This window comes from Neofelis nebulosa, chromosome 4, assembly GCF_028018385.1.
Source record: "Neofelis nebulosa isolate mNeoNeb1 chromosome 4, mNeoNeb1.pri, whole genome shotgun sequence".
Lineage (NCBI taxonomy): Eukaryota > Metazoa > Chordata > Mammalia > Carnivora > Felidae > Neofelis > Neofelis nebulosa.
The window spans coordinates 37482860-37499455 of record NC_080785.1 but is presented as its reverse complement, the minus strand read 5'-3'; the positions used below and the strand labels follow the sequence as shown (position 1 = coordinate 37499455).

General features: G+C 36.2%; 1 long non-coding RNA gene across 1 annotated transcript in view; it reads right to left on the bottom strand.

Moving 5' to 3' along the window:
* Window positions 1–756: 756 nt before the first annotated feature.
* LOC131509113 (uncharacterized) overlaps window positions 757–16596 on the bottom strand; it is a 116068-nt gene continuing 100228 nt past the window's right edge. Inside the window, exons 2-3 of the long non-coding RNA XR_009260296.1 lie at window positions 1307–1381; window positions 757–953 (exon numbers count right to left, since the gene is read on the bottom strand). This is a non-coding gene — a long non-coding RNA (uncharacterized LOC131509113). The remainder of the gene's footprint in view (window positions 954–1306; window positions 1382–16596) is intronic.

The following is a 16596-nucleotide window of genomic DNA, read 5'->3' as shown; positions in this document are numbered from 1 at the left end:
ATACCTTTGAATCCTCTGTTATGAAAGAAAATCACAATGATGTGCAGCCGCGGTGCCATTAGTCTTTGAACAAGGAATCCTTTGAGTTACGGACAGCTATACGCTTCTCTTAAGTTCAGTGCTTTTAATGGAAGCAGCAGAATGTCCTTTGGCAACTCCCTGACAGATTTCATAGGATGTGTTTTCTTTTCTATTGGGAAATAGAGCAAATGTATCCAAGGGAATTGGGTAGACATAAAATGTATCATTCTAATTATGTCTGTATGGATTGAATATTTATTCTAGTTCTTTGAAAATTTAAGTACATATTTCTAGTGTTAACAATTACCTGACACTTTATGAAATGGTGCTGTCTTACAATGGATCCCAGGAGAAAAGTGAAAAAAAATTTCTGAGAACAGGATTTCAAGCCCTGCAGATCTCATCTTTACCTGTCATCACTACCTCTCCCCCTTCTAACCAATCAGCTGGAATCTGGCCATTAATATCATAAAATCCAGCCATAACATAATAAAAACCACAAAGTGATTGCTATAGAAAAAGAAAAAAAAATAGTAAAAGTAAAGAAATGTAAACTATTGAAATAAAGGATTAAATCTGGGTGAATCCCCTAAATTCTCATGTCAGGTGCTTTAAATATAAATAAATAGAAGGAAATGTTGATCCTGGTATTATTAATTTATACAAGCAGAGAAGGCTAGAATCTTCATAACCTTTAGGCTATGACTCCTATGTGAGACAAAAAGTTTCCGTAAATTCAGGGGGAAAATTCAGTTTTACTGATTATAAAGCAATTCAGTCCAAATGGATGATCTGGGGTTATATTTAGATATACACTGAATATCTGACACAGAGATGGAGAATAATCAAGGGCTCCTCTGTTCTGACTACATCAACATCATAATCATCATCAGGCATTAATTGATGTTTGGGCGCGGTGGTAATCACTGGTGCTGTGAACAGTAATGAAGACACATTAGACATATTGGAGTAACAATGTGAATAGCGGTTTGAAATTTTATTTTCCAACAGGGAAAAAGCAAATATTCAAAAAAGAATAATGAAAAAGCTATATGGTTGCAAGAATTCTATGTTGTGTCACTAGATTCATAGATGAAGCTAGGGAACATTAGGATCAGAATTAAACCTGCTGGTTAAGCCCCTAAGTGGAACCACCTTTGCCCAAAGCACCTCTTGGTTCACATTTTACAAGAAAGATATAATGCACATTTTTAAGTACATGAGGTCATGGGAATGTATTTTAATTATCACATACTTGTGATTTGGAAAAAGAAAGGACTCCTACCTTTTTTTAAAGCACAAGAGAAACTTGAGGATGAACAAACATATTAGCGTTTGGCTCTCTTTCTAACTTGAACACCTGGGAAAATAAATGTCTGCATTTATTTTCTCTGGAAACAGAAACACAATCCTAGGGCTAATAACTAGTGTTTACTGAGTGCTTACTATGTGCAAAGTGCTGTCCTAAGAACTTTGCATACATTAACTCCTTTAATCCTCATCACAATCCTGTGTGGTAGGTATGTACTATTATTATCACCATTGTACAGAAGATCTAAACCAGAGAGGTTAAATAACTAGACCAAGGTCACAGAGCTGGTAAATGGCATAGCTGGCATTTGAACCTGGGAATGGTGGGTATAGATTCTTCACAAAAAACCATCACACCTGAGTACCTAGGTGTATTTGGGTAATTTTTTAAAAAAATTCTTCTTGCCTGTGCCTAGGATTCTATCACAATCTTGTAAAGTTAGTTACTTTTTATTATGTCCATTTCAGATCATTAAAAGCTCAATGATTACAGTAAATAGCTGAGCCTATGTCAAAAAATAATAAAAGATGATCATCAACCATCAGAGGACATATTTGCATATGGTCCTGGAAGCCTCTGGAAGGAGGGGGTAGGGCATGGGCAGAGAGGAGCTAAGGACACACAGCCTACCTGAATTTTCCTCGGGCTCTAATACTAGGTTGGACCACAGAGGGAGTGTCGGCCAGGACTGCAAAGTTCACAAATCAGTGATAAAATTTCTTGGGGAAAAAAAGCTTTGATGTACATCTATGGGGAAAGGCTTTATTGTTGGCTTCTCTGAGGCAGTAGGACCCTCAGGCTATATAGGGGATAAGTACAAATCAAGGACCAAGGCAGGTCTGAATAAATAGGGCCAGTGTTTTGCTTCTGATATGTTTACTTACTGTATCAGGCTATGATCTGATTCTAGAGATTGAGGTTAGAGCTCTCATGCTAAGGGCTATCATGAAATAGACTATTATACCACATAAACAGTGATGCTAAAGGGTGAATTCCTTGTCTGTATCTGTCTGACATAACTGGTCAGTGCTTCCAAAATGCTTGCCAGGAAAGCCTCTGTGATTTGTCCAGATTAACATCATCTAAAACCCCCCAGAGAAGAGATGAGATAGTTCCCCTTCTCTCTTAAGTTTCAGAAGTCAGAAATTAAGTGTTCTTTCTAGTGTTCAGCCAATAACTCTTTTTATAAGAAATGTTTTATAATGTTCCCTTTTTATCCTAAAATGACACTTTAGATAGTATATCCTATGTTATAATATATTTTTTAATGTTTTATTTTATTTTTGAGAGAGAGAGAGAGTGGGGGAGGGGTAGAGAGAGAGGGAGACAGAGGATCTGAAGTGGGCCCCATGGTGACAACAGAGAACCCAACGTGGGACTCCAACTCATGACCTGTGAGATCATGACCTGATCTAAAATTGGTTGCTTAACTGACTGAGCCACCCACGTACCCCTAATATTTTTTTTTTTAAATCAGTACAATGATCTGGTTTCATAATAGGAGAAAGAATAAAATGAAATATTATGCGTTTAATATGAAAAAACTCAGTCATGACTACAGAAGAAAATAAAATGAAGTGGTGAGATGTTTTCATCTATATACCTAGAATTCCTAACATATGACTGTTGTAAGTGCAGACTGATACAGGTATGTTGAATTGGTTGTACTGGTGACTTGAATCTCTCAAGTGACAGTGCTGTCAGGACATGATTTTATAAAATTATAGACAACTTTTGGTTAAAGTCCAGAAAAAACAAAATAAAATCTTCCCACTATTTGCTTAGTACTGGCGTTCCTGGAAAAAGTACCTCAGGGAAAACCATACAGAAACACATTGTGCTTACTATAAAATATAGTTAGCTTCTAGGCTCAGATAATAAACAGATTTTTCATCTGTGTAAGTGACCAGTGGGATGTTTGAAAGTCATGTGGGCTGTGGGACGATTCTTTGTTAGTGGACTGCTTTGCATGCTGTAGAACATATCTTTGGCTATCTCTCTTGAAAAACTAGAGCCTACCCTCATTGTGACAACCTCAAATAACCCATGCTTTCCCAAAACACACCCTACAAGGAGGTACTACCACATGGAGAACCATTGGTCATTTGCTTCAATAGAATTTAAGTCTTTTTTTTCCTCTTTTCTTTAGTGGGAATAACATAGCTATTCATCTGCGCTCATGTTTCAATGACTGCAGACTATATGTACTGCACACGAAGGTTATTGCTAAGTGCCTCTTTAACCTTATAAAATGCCAGAGAAGACATTAAACAAAAATCTCTCTGTAAAACTGAAGTTGCTCTAAGAATGATTCAGCCATGGCAACAGTGAAAGTCAGTTTTTAAAAAGAAAAGTGTTCTTTGGCCAGTGTAAATTCCAGAAGGGAAAAAGAAAAAAAAAGAAGAAGCCATAGAGACCATCGTGGTCATTTTGAAGGCCAAAGAAATCTAAACCGGGTTTTATCCAAAATAAAAGTACAAATGCAAACCAGTTTTTCAGAGGGTCAGTGGCTCTAACACAAAATTATACAGTCAAGTCCAGTTAGCACGAATCCAGCCAAAAAATCAATGTTACATATGTCCTGTCAGAATGACCCACGCATAAATCTCCTAAGTGCCAGACATATTGATAAATCTACCAAGGACTAATGTTATCTGACTCTTTCACAGATAAGATGCCACATTTTTTGTAGCATTCATAGATTATTTTAGACAGGAATAAATTCCTAGAGGAAAAGAGGATAAGAAAAAGAAGATAAAGTATATGCTATTAAATACATTGAAATTTCTTTTTTCTGTATTGTTTGAAAAAGCACAAACTTAGTGACATTCTATTTTGTCAAGGTGGTTCTAAGACTCACTTAATCCATGAAAACAAAGTAGACAATATTTATGGGATATCAGGAAGCCTATATACTCCAGTGACTACACTGATAGAATATCAGGACAATGCCCAAATGGATAAAGACTTGGTTAGACACAAACAGTACAGATTTTAATGCTTTTTAAATTCTTGGCAAGCATTAATATTATTAAGAAATCTCAGAGCGTAGGTAAGGTTTTGAAAAGTTTTAAGATACAGACCCCTCAATATGTCAATATAGACAAAGAGTAAACATGTATATTTAGTTTACTAAAGATAGTATTACCTCAAATTCAAAAAAGTACTATTTTTAGATTTATAACATTGGCAGGAATTTTAAAAAGTGATCCTCTTGCACAACAATGTGTGTATACTTAATACTAATGAACTCTTGTTTTATTTTGTTTGTTTAAATGTTTATTCATTTTGAGACAGAGAGAGACAGGATTAGTGTGGGAGGGGCAGTGAGCAGGAGAAAATCCCAAGCAGGCTTCAGCTGTCAGCTCAGAGCCCCATGTGGAGCTCTATCTCAGGAACTGGGAGATAAGACCTGAGTGGAAATCAAGAATCATAGGCTTAACCAACTGAGCCACGCAGGCTCCCCAATACTAATGAACTCTTAAAAAAATGAGTAATTAAGGAGTGTCTGGGTGGCTCAGTCGGTTAAGTGTCAGACTTCACCAAGGTCATGATCTCACGGTCCATGAAGTTGAGCCTCATGTCTGGCTCTGTACTAACAGCTCAGAGCCTAGAGCCTGCTTCGGATTCTGTGTCTCCTCTCTCTCTCCCCCTCCCCCACTGCTCACTTGTGCTCTCTCTCTGTCTCTCTCAAAAATAAAACATTAAAAAAATTTTTTTTAATGAGTAATTAAGATTTTTTAAAAAGTGAACCTCTCGGGTCAGAATTCTGCACTTTTGAAATCTGAATATAGTTGACACTCAATGTTACATTGGTTTCACATGTACAATTTAGTAATTTGACAAGTTTATACATTATGCTATGTTCACAAGTATAGCTACCATCTGTCCTGTTACATTGCTATTACAGTATCATTGACTGTATTCCTTATGCTGTGCCTTTTATTCCCTTGACTTACTCATTTTGCAACTGGATGCCTGTATCTCCCTCTCCCCTTCACCCATTTTGCCCATCCCCATCCCAATCCCAATCCCCTCTGGCAACCTTCAGTTTGTTCTCTGTATTTATAGGTCTGATTCTGTTTTTGTTTATTTATTTGTTTTTGTTTGTTTGTTTTTACATTCCACTTATGAGTGGAATCATATGGCATTTGTCTTTCTTAAGTCTGACTTACTTCACTTAACATAATACCCTCTAGGTCCATCCATGTTGTCTCAAATGGTGTGATCTCATCTTTTTAAGGCTGTATAATATCCCACTGTGTGTGTGTGTGTGTGTGTGTGTGTGTGTGTGTGTGTGCACGCGCATGTATCTCACATCTTCCTTATCCATTTGTCTCTTGATGGACACTTAGGTTGCTTCCATGTCTTGGCTGTTGTATATAATGCTGCAATAAACATTGGAGAGAATATATATTTTTGAATTACTAAAACTCTGTACCTCTTAATAATTTTCTAAGCCCTGTGTGCTATGTTGTAATCAGTATAGTACAATATTCATTGGAAAGTAAGCATTTTGAATTCAAGGATACAATTTTTTTTGTTTATAACTATATCCACAGAGTCTAGAACATGCCTCTCAAAGGAGAAATTCACAATACTTGTTTAATAAATGTTGACTTTATTATTAAATATTACTTGTTTTTATAAGCTCCAGTGTTTTTGAGTGTATAATACAGTCAGTAATAAAATATATTTAATTGTTGGGATCAAGTGAGATAATGTGTATAGAACTACTTTACCAACTCTTTCTGTTATGGATTATTATTTTTACATGATGTTATTTTGATACATTGATCTTTTTTAAAAATAAAATCACAGATATTAATCAATAAATGAGTAAAAGCCAAAAGAGTACCTGACTTCTCAATAACACTACACATTTCTTCAAACACTCTTATCTTTTAGTTTTCATGTCTTAGTGTCCAAGATTTCACTGACCATTCCTTCCCAATCTCTTTTGTTAGTTTTCCCTAGAACATTTTCCTCTGGAACTTGGTCTTGGATCCCCTTCTTCTCTCTCTTTATATTCTCTCTTTTGGTGGTACTGTTTATAACCATTACTTTATAAATCATCTACAGACTGAAGATCCCTCAATTATGTCCATTTCAAATGTCTCCTCATATACATATTTAACTGCCCACCTGACCTTTCAACTAGGATGTCTTACAGGCCTATCAAAATCTGTGTGGCTGCAACCAAATTCCTTTGCACCTTACCCCACCCCACCTAAGTTCACATTTGTTCTGCTTTCGCACTTCTCCAACTTAGGAGATGTCATCACATCTATTGATGTATCCATTCAGTTGCTCAAGTCAGAAACCTGGGAGTCATCCTTAATTTACGTTTCCTAATCTTCCTGCCTTCCCCCAGCCAATGCATCAACAGATTCCTTGAGTTTTCCTTCAAAATATCTTGAAATCTGTATTTTTCTTCATCTTCTCTGCCAAGACTCTGGTACAATATAACCCCTTCTTCCTTGGAGGACAGCAATAGTGTCTGACTGCAATTCCTTCTGTCATAGTCTATTTAGTTACCAAGGGGAACAATTTGAACTTTAAATCATTTTGTCCTCTTTCATGCTCTCTCATTGCATTTAGAATCTAATCCAAACCCCCCTTGATATTTCTAATATGGTTCTAATGATTGGACTGCTACCTGTTTTTTTATCACCTTATTTTATGTCTCTCTTCTCTTCCCTCCTCTATTCCAACCACTGTGGCATACTCTCTGATCTTTTCACAAACAAATCTATTTTTATGTTTTAGGACTTTCATACATGATTTTGTCTTCCCCCAATACTCCTTGAAATGGCAGGATCCTTCTCATTCCTTAGTCTTCAGCATACATATCTCTCCTAAGAAAAGTACCTCTTATTTCTTTATCTAATCAGCCCCATTCCTTATTGTTCTTCATCACTGTACACCTTGTTTTCTCCATAAGACCAAGTATTATTTGAATTTATTTGTTTATTTGTTTACTTACTTACTTACTTACATAATGCCTATCCCCCTAACTGTAGTCTAGTTCTTATAGGGCAGAAATATGTCTATTTTGGCTATTATATATCTGGAAGAGAACCTGGAATCTCAGAACTAAGTTTCCTAGGACACTTCATTTTTTTTCAGAAAACTTAGCTCAGTTTGTAATTATACAGTCATTAGAGTGATCGTTTCAATCATGTCTGTCTGTTTCACAAACAGAAAGCTCCCATGAAGACAGAAACTATGTCTGATTTTGGCCACTTAGTACATAGCACAGGGCTCACATATAATACTTAGTGCATACTTCTTAAATTTTATTGACTGAATAGTAACTTTAGAATATTTAGAAGGAAAATTTTACCAGATCAACAACCTTATATCAAAAGCAGCAGATTCTGACCTGACCATGTTTAATGCACTGTATTGTTCTCTTTACTCTTGGAATGGGCATATCATTTAGTTTCCATTATCATAAATCTCTTTAAAGTGATACTTTTAAAAATTGTGTTTAAACATTCTTAAATATAAAAAATTTTCCTTAAAGAATTCTAACAACTGCCTATGTTCATAAAACCATAGTGTGAAAACCTCTGCTGAACAATGTCATTCAAAACTAAAAGGTTGTATGACTTTGATAGTTAGGCTTCTTGTATTGCCTATAAAGAAAATATGAACTGTTATACTTAGTCTCCATGAGTTCCATTCTGGATTATAGAGCAGTCTCCCTTCATGAAAAGAAAAGGAAGGTGGGCATCCTATTTATCCTAAGTCTCGTATTTTATTATGGAAGTGGTAGCCCTGCAAATTCAAATACTGTGGAATGTACTTTAGAGCCTGATAACTTTAAAAATTAAATTTGTCAAGCTTATGTTCAAGTAGTTCAATGGAGGATTAAAAACTATATTACTGAACTCAGGTCCCATGAAAAATGCCACCTCTTATATTCCAAGGGACTTAGAGTTTGAAGTTGCTGGAATCAGCTAGCACTTTGCTTTATTCCAAGGAGATAAAACCTCAGAGCTCCCTTCACCATAAATAAATGTGCACTAACTACATTATCACATCATTGTTTTAAGTCTGTGCTTTGCGAATTACCATATTGTAGTTAAGATCGTGTTTAACAAAGTCTCTGTAGCATTTCTGGTCCCTGAACTCTGCTAAATAATGAGCTGTGAAGGGATCCTTGAAGAATCGGTAACATTTACATAGGTGGCAGAAGAGGAAAGAAAGATGCTTGGAACAGGCAATGAACAAAGTATGTTTGTAGGTTAGTAAAAATACTGACCTATGTTGCTCAGAGGGAATATGTGGGAAGAAAGAAAAAATAAGGTAGGCTAGTAGGGAGACCAGTGAAGATCTTGAAAAGCAAGCAGAATTATAAAATTGACCTAGTGGGAGATAGGGAGTCACTGAAGGTTATTAAGCAAGTGAATAAATGCTCCAAAGTCATGTAGAGCCCTCTTTGCATTTTTCATGGTACCAGACTTTGTTTGAAAATGGTCAGAGTTATGGATCTGATAAACAGAATTGTGAAGCAATGCTTACTAAAAGATGTGTATACATACAAACTTCTCAGCACATAATAGATCCTCATTATGTGTTAGCTCCCAACCTTCCTCTCTAAGACTTTTGTGCCTTTGGGTTAGTTAGTTTTGCTGCAATGCATGGTCATTTTCCCTGAAATAAAGTAGCTATAACATGATACTTGTCATTTGTCTATCTTACAAAAACCTTTTGTAAGAGAGAGCATCCAAACATGAATATGATCATCAAATTCCTGGAGGCAATATGGCTAAAAGAGATGCATTTTGTGCAGCTGTTAATTGTTATGCCAAAGATTCTATACCCAACATATTTTAAGGAAAAAGTTGAATAATTGATGAAAGTATAAGCATAATTCAGAGTTAGATATTCAATTATAGTTCAAGTATGCTTGGGAATCATTAAGGCAGATGGAAATTTCAATTGTAAATAACTGTCTACCAAGGTCTAGCATTTAGGATTCTCACCCTGGAGAAGTCCTGAAAGAATAATCTGATGTGGAAATCTCAGAGGTTTTTAGGAATCATATCTATCCATACTGAGACTTTAAAACTCTCAACTCTCTTCCCATCCTGCTTAGCTATTACAGTGCAGCCATGAAACCGTGGCAGATAGTACCTCGACTGAGACCTAGAGGTCCAGGTGTGTCAGGTGTAATTGCCACTGGGGTGATGACTAAGCACACATGAGCCATCTCAACTTGGGGTCCCATCCAACTGCTCTTTTGAATGCCTTTCTCAACTACCATATTTAAAGTTGTTTTCTTTCTGCCATAATACATCTGAGGAATGACTGCCCCTTGAGCCCAGGAGCATCTGCTCATTGCAGTCATTCACACATAGTCTGGAGAACAGTGTTTGTGAAGTCAGGCTTCCCTAGAAAAGATGGCATCAGAGCAATCTATTTTTGTGAACTCATCTGTCAGTCTCCCTCCCTTCATGAATATCAGCAGTAAGGCCTGACCGTGGTATTGCCAATGTCTGTGAAGCCCAACATCTCTCTGAAGTCTTAAGGTTGTCTGACTTCCACTTGTCTGCTTGAGATTCTGTGCTGATAACTATGGGGCGATCTCAGCTGCTGGCCTGTTCTGACAGCCAACTTAACCCTTCAGTCCTGAAAATGCCTCTTTCTCAACTTCCAACATTATGACTGATGTAGCCAGCCACTGCTATGTATAAAATGGCTTAGTGGTGCCACTAGTAAAATAAAGCTGCATCACAAACTGTGCTACATACCCGTGGCATGTGCACATTCTCAAAGTACCCATCAAATCCACAAACACTACTTGACCATCTACTGTATGCACTTGGGGTTGATTAACCCCTGGTGTGCCAATAGGCCTGGTGCCTAGGCCTTCTTGCTCTTCAAAGGCCATTGACAACATTTAAGAACTGAAGAAGCAAAAAGAAAACAAAAACAAAAACAAAAACAAAAACAAACCATTGATTCTAAAATATAAAAAGAAAAAAACCCTGAAAATTGTAAAGTAATAAATGTTTAAATGTCTACAAAAGTTAATATTGCTCCAGCTTTGTTCATTGTTAAGGTTCATGTCCATCATGTCCATTAAAATTTTATGACCATTGAAAACAATTTGTAATTTAGATTATTTTACTTTGCAAGAATTCCTGGATGTGCATTATGAGCTGAGACTAGAGAAATTAGAGCTAATCATAAAGTGTTTGGCTTATCACCAAATTTCAAAAAAAATTACAAGTATCTTTAAAATTTTACAGTAAAATACAGTAAAAATGAGCCATAGTGTGACTGCTAAAAGTTAACATGTTTCAGATGACATGGAGTGGGGCCTCTAAGAAGTTTCTCAGTCTTACAGTGACATTAAGGCAGCTCTATATCTGTATGTAGTCCTAAGAAACACAAAGGTGAATAAAACTATACCTGCTTTCAGGGAGCTCACAGTCGAATAAGAGTCGCAAATACTGAAACAAACATGTGAAATACAGTGTGATGAGTGTTAAGATGAATAATCTAGCCAGGCAAAAAAGAAGTTTGTTAAAACATGATTCTGTAAGAGGTACTGCCAACTTGGTTTGCCCAAGTTGTACTCCAGAATTTCTGGAGTCCCCTGTGAAGTTATCTCTGTATGTGGTTATTTAATATGGAATCTTATAAAGACCAAAAGAGGATTCACTGAGAATCCTTCAAAGATGGATGAAAGATCCATCCTTCAAAATGAAACAGTCTCTGTATTACTATGCCTTAACTTGAACATATATCCAAATACCTGTAAAGTATATGTGTTGTGTTTTGATAAACATTTCCCATTCTCCTCCTTGAGGAGCTAATTTTGATTGACAGTTGATAGAGCTTAGGGGGTAGTCTCCCTTCCCATCCATGTGCATATGGAGATTTTCCTTCCTAAGTTTTATTAATATATTTATGTGTTCCACATAATTCTTGCCCCACAGTGTTCTGTCATGAAATTGTCTTTGTGTTAGGGTCTTTATTTGTATCTTAGATATATTTCCAAGTTTCTGTTATATTTCTCAAGGTTTGCTCCAAAACTAATAAAGTAACAAGCCATCTTTTAAAATATTTACTGTGTGTTGCTCTATGCTATACATATACATTTCATCTAGTTCTGATATCTTTTCCATGTGGGTATTAATATCTCCATTTTACAGATGAAGAAAAATTGTCTCAGAATTTGTGTTACTGTTCATGGCCACATGGCAAATATCTTGAGCAAGATCTAGCTCCCTGCTGTTAATTCCCACCATCTTTTCACTACAGGATATCTCCTCCCAAATCTTTATCACATGTTTCTTATCAGATTGGTGTTTTCAGTACTTTCTATAGGGTGCCAGCCCCATGTGAGAACCTCCAATAACTGCCAGATAGGTCACCTTCCACTCAATGTTTCTGCCCTTTGCATTTTGACCACAATGAGAGTTCTTTCTGTCCAGAGTTTCTTTTATGCTTTTAATACAGGAAGAGTTAAATAGATCTCCTCTGGGCAAGAATAGTCATTTACTTGCTGGAGTCTCAGCTGGAGACAAATTTTCTCCCACTGTACAGTGTCAGGGCACTTCTTGTTTAATGCCATTGAGTTACTTCTCCTAACAGCCTCTCATAAGTCCTTTTGTTCTGTTTTTTCCTTTCCAATACTAGATATACTGCTGAATTAGAGAGACAAGCTCAGAAGGCTATGGACACAAAAGGAAAGGGTGCCAATTCATGTGGTTTCTTTGTTGTGGGGTCCTTACTGCTATTTACAGATTATTCTATTTACTTGATAATATAATTGCTCATAGTTTGCTCTCAGTTAACAAGTCTGTATTAATTGATTTCTATAGCAGTCTGCTCCCTTTAATGCACTTTGCAAAATGTCTGCTATTTACTTAGTGTTAAGGATGGAATGGCTTCTTTCTAATCTGTATGCTCTGTCCTATGTCTGTTTTTTCCCTTTCTGTATAATCAGCAATCTGTTTGCTGTTTACTGCAGCAGTGGAAAGGGTTATAATTTGTTCCCTTTAGTGGGAAGAGAAAGTTGCTGATTGGGATCATAGTTGAACATGAATCTTTTATAGGTCAGAAATGTGTACAACGTGTTTAGTGATTAAACATTCCTCAGAGGGTGGTCTGGTTTACTTTCTTGACTCAAAATCTTGTGCATTATACAAAGTTAGTTCAATATTAGGAAAACAATTAGTATACTACTTCCTACCAATAGGTCAGGAAAGAAAAAAAAAACATTTGGTAATTTCAATAAAATTAGAGAAATTCTAGAAAAAAAATTTACATTCATATTTTTTTAAATCTTTCCAAAATCACATATGAATTTGCGTTAACATGTGTTGTTTCTATAACATCTCAAATCAATGGCTGACTTCATTCTTAATAGTATCCAGTTAAAATCAGGTGGAAAACAAAAATGTTGTTATTTTCATTGTTATCTAATTGTTCTGGAAGTGCTAATCAAAGCCATAAGATATGGAACCAAAATAAGATGCATCATTATTATAAGGGAAATGAAAAATTATCTTTATTTGCATATGGTATAATTATATACAGAGAAACGCAGAAAAGGATGAAATGGAGAACTATGAGAATTAACAAGAAAGTAAAATGAAATGTATTGATGCAAGATGAATACACAGCCCCCTCCTCTCACCTCATAAATGACCCAGGAACACAGGCATTATTATTATCAGCAGCAGCAGCATCAAATGTGGTCTCTCACGAGTCTCCCAGCCAGTGATGCTACTGCTGTGGATGAATATGGTAAAGATGGACCGTGTCCTGAGCATCAAACCACAGTGCAAGCTCAAATTCTGAGGTCCCTTCATCAAGATTGTCACCATCACCCTAAAACTTGGCAATCTGACGGACCAAATGCATGTTTTAATCCGAAGAACCTGGCACCGTATTGATGCAAAAGGGGAGTTTGATTAATCTGTGATGTTCTAGCCTTCCAGTTACAATCCCAGTGAGAAAAATAAATACACATTTACAGTCCAACTTGCATTTGGCACCTCTGACAACAGTGGAAGCAGCACGACCAGAGGCAAAACCAGAAAACATGGATCCAAAACTAGGTATGTTTTAATGGCCAGCAGAAAATAATAAGCCACATGTTGTATAAATCAATAAAACACATTTACAAATACATCACAGACAGAAACATGAACAGTGTCTAAATCTCTCAGTTCCTCACCTTGGGAGGACACTGAAGTTAACTGATGGATGATGGTAGGACACTGCAGGTGAAGTTCAGAGACTGTAGGAGAATAAACAATTAAAAGATGATGAACTTCTGTATTAGTTAGCTCAAGCTGCCATAAAAACACCACATACTGGGCAGCTTAAACAGCAGACATTTATTTTCTAACAGTTCTGTCCATGATTAGGGTGCCAGTAAATTTAATTTCTGGTGAGAGCCCTCTTCTTGGCTTGTAGACAGTTGCCTTCTTGCTATGTGCTCACATGGCTTTTCCTTTGTACTCGTATGGAGGGAGGGAGAGAGAAAGAGAATGAGATCCAGAGAGAGAGAGAGAGAGAGAGAGAGAGAGAGAGAGAGAGAGAGAGAATGAGATCCATTTCTGGTGTCTCTTGCCCTTCTCATAAGAGCACCAATGCAGTTGGACTAGAGCCCTGCTTTCCTAATTTCATTTAACCTTGATTACCTTCCTAAAGGAGCTATCTCCAAATACAGCCACATGTGGGGGGGGGGGGTAGGGTATGGCTTCAGTATATTAATGGAGGACATAATTAAGGCTATGATAGCTTCTTTATGTGAGGAAGACAATGCAGAGTAATAATTCAACTTCTGCTTTAGTCACAGCTCCTCTGGGATTTCTTTCTTTACCCTTGGGGTAATTATAAGGAAAATCTCCCTGTAGAGGCAGCATGTAAGCAATGGAACATTGGATTGATGAATCTATTATATCTTGAGATTAAATTTATCTTAATAATGTTTAAAAATAAATTGATGATTGATGATGTCTCCCAGGTCTTTCCTTCAAATTACCCTTTCCTATGTGTATCTGTCTCTCTCTCTCTCTCTCTCTCTCTCTCTCCCTCTCTCTCTCTCTCTCTCTCTCTCTCTCTCTCTCTCACACACACACACACACACACACACACACACACACACACACACACAACATAATGATGATGTGGTAGTCATGAATAAAAAGCACATAGTAACTGATTGACCTAGCACATTGAAATTTTGCTGCTTTGTTTTCTTAAAGGGGACTAAGCTAGTTACTGTTGGTTTGTTTAGTAAAACTGAACTGAGATTAAGAGATGTTTAATGCATCGTTAGTTTGGTTAATGTATTTCATCTGATGTGTTTTTGTTTTTGTTGTTGTTGTTGATGTTATTGTTGTTATTGTCACAAGATTACAACTATTGCTGTGGCTTAAACTCATGTGTCTTAATGAATGCCAATGGGTTAAGCTGGTGTTGCTGCTGAGGTCTGTGCTGGCCCCTTATCTCTACATTGTTGTGAAAGTTATGATTTATTTAAATGTTGGAAAAGAAATGTAAAGATATATTTTTCCATGTAAATAAATAACATTTATCATTGGAAGGGACGTCCTTAGTAACAGTCAAGCCTAGATTGTCCTTTCACTGAAGAAGAATCAGAGAGAAGATGAACCTACCAAAAAGCACCTACTGTTTTTCCACAACTCCTAATCTCCTCACTTCTAGCACACTTACCCCCAGGTACAGTGGCTTTAGTTTGGAATCATGGAGAGTAAATCAGGCTGCAGAATCATTAGGAGAGAGGGTAACCAATTTTTAGGTAGAGAAGGAGAGAAGGGGGAAATGTGAGAAAGACTCTTCAGATAATCCAGAAAATAGTCATTTAGACTATGGATATGAACATTTTTTATGATATAAAAGACCAGTCCAATCCTGTTTAATTATGTAACATCTTAAGAAAAAAATATATAAAGCTCCAAAACTGAATTCTGTTTTGTTACATTTGCTAAACTGCAGAGGTTACCATTGTTATTTTGTCATCAGAAAGTTGATTTTAAAATAGGCTTCATCTGTGAAATATATATTTCATGACTAAACTGTATTTTCTTTGGTTGACTTTAGCTCAGGGTATGAAGATAACACAACTGAGTATTTTTTTAAATGCAAAATCAATAGCCTTTCTATATTCCACCACTATAAATACATGCATACCTACATACAATTAAGTAAAAAATATATAATGTGGAAATCTCATTTTCAACTCCAATGAAGAGATAAACTACAAAAGAATAACCTTAATGTTAGAAAAATATGTGAAGCTTATATGAAGAGAACTATAACGCTCTATAACTATATGGTTTTTTAATAAAAAGATGCTTATACTAAGAAGAATAAATAGCTTTAAGGTATCAATCATTCCCAAATCAATTATAGTTTCGATGAAAATTCCAATGAATATTTTCCATGTTGACAAAATCTTTCTAAAGGTACTTTGAAAGAATAAAAAGTTGGTATAATAGAATAGAAAATCCAGAAATAAACCCACTATTTTATGGTCAATTAATCTTTGGCAAAGCAGGAAAGAATATCCAGTGGGAAACAGACACTCTTCAACAAATGCTGTTAGGGAAACTGGACAGCAGCATACAAAAGAATGAAACTGGACCATACATTTTCTTACACCGTACACAAAAGTGAATTAAAAATGAATGAAAGACCTAAATATGAGACAAGAAACTATCAAAATCAGAACACAGGTCACAACCTCTTTGACATCTACAGTAGCAACTTCTTACTAGACACATCTCTGGAGGCAAGGGAAACAAAAGCAAAAATGAACTATTGGGACCTCATCAAGATAAAAAGCTTCTACACAGCCATGGAAGCAATCAACAAAACTAAAAGATATGCAGATGGCTAACACACGTGAAGAGAGATGTTCAACATCTAAAATTAACAACACAAGAAACAATAAGTGTTGGCAAGGATGCAGAGGAAGGGGAACACTTTTGCATTGCTGGTAGGAATGAAAACTGTTGCAACCACTCTGGAAAACAGTATGGAGTTTCCTCAGAAAGTTAAAAATAGAACTACCCTAGGATCCAGCAATTGCACTACTCTGTATTTACCTAAAGGATACAAAATACTGACTTGAAGGGATACATGCACCCCGATATTTATAGCAGGAAATGTTTTTTAAAGAGAGAGATTCATTCTCAAATAAATGCATACATAAAATTGGATTTGTTAATATAGAGGTGATGGGTGGATTTGACCAGGATAGG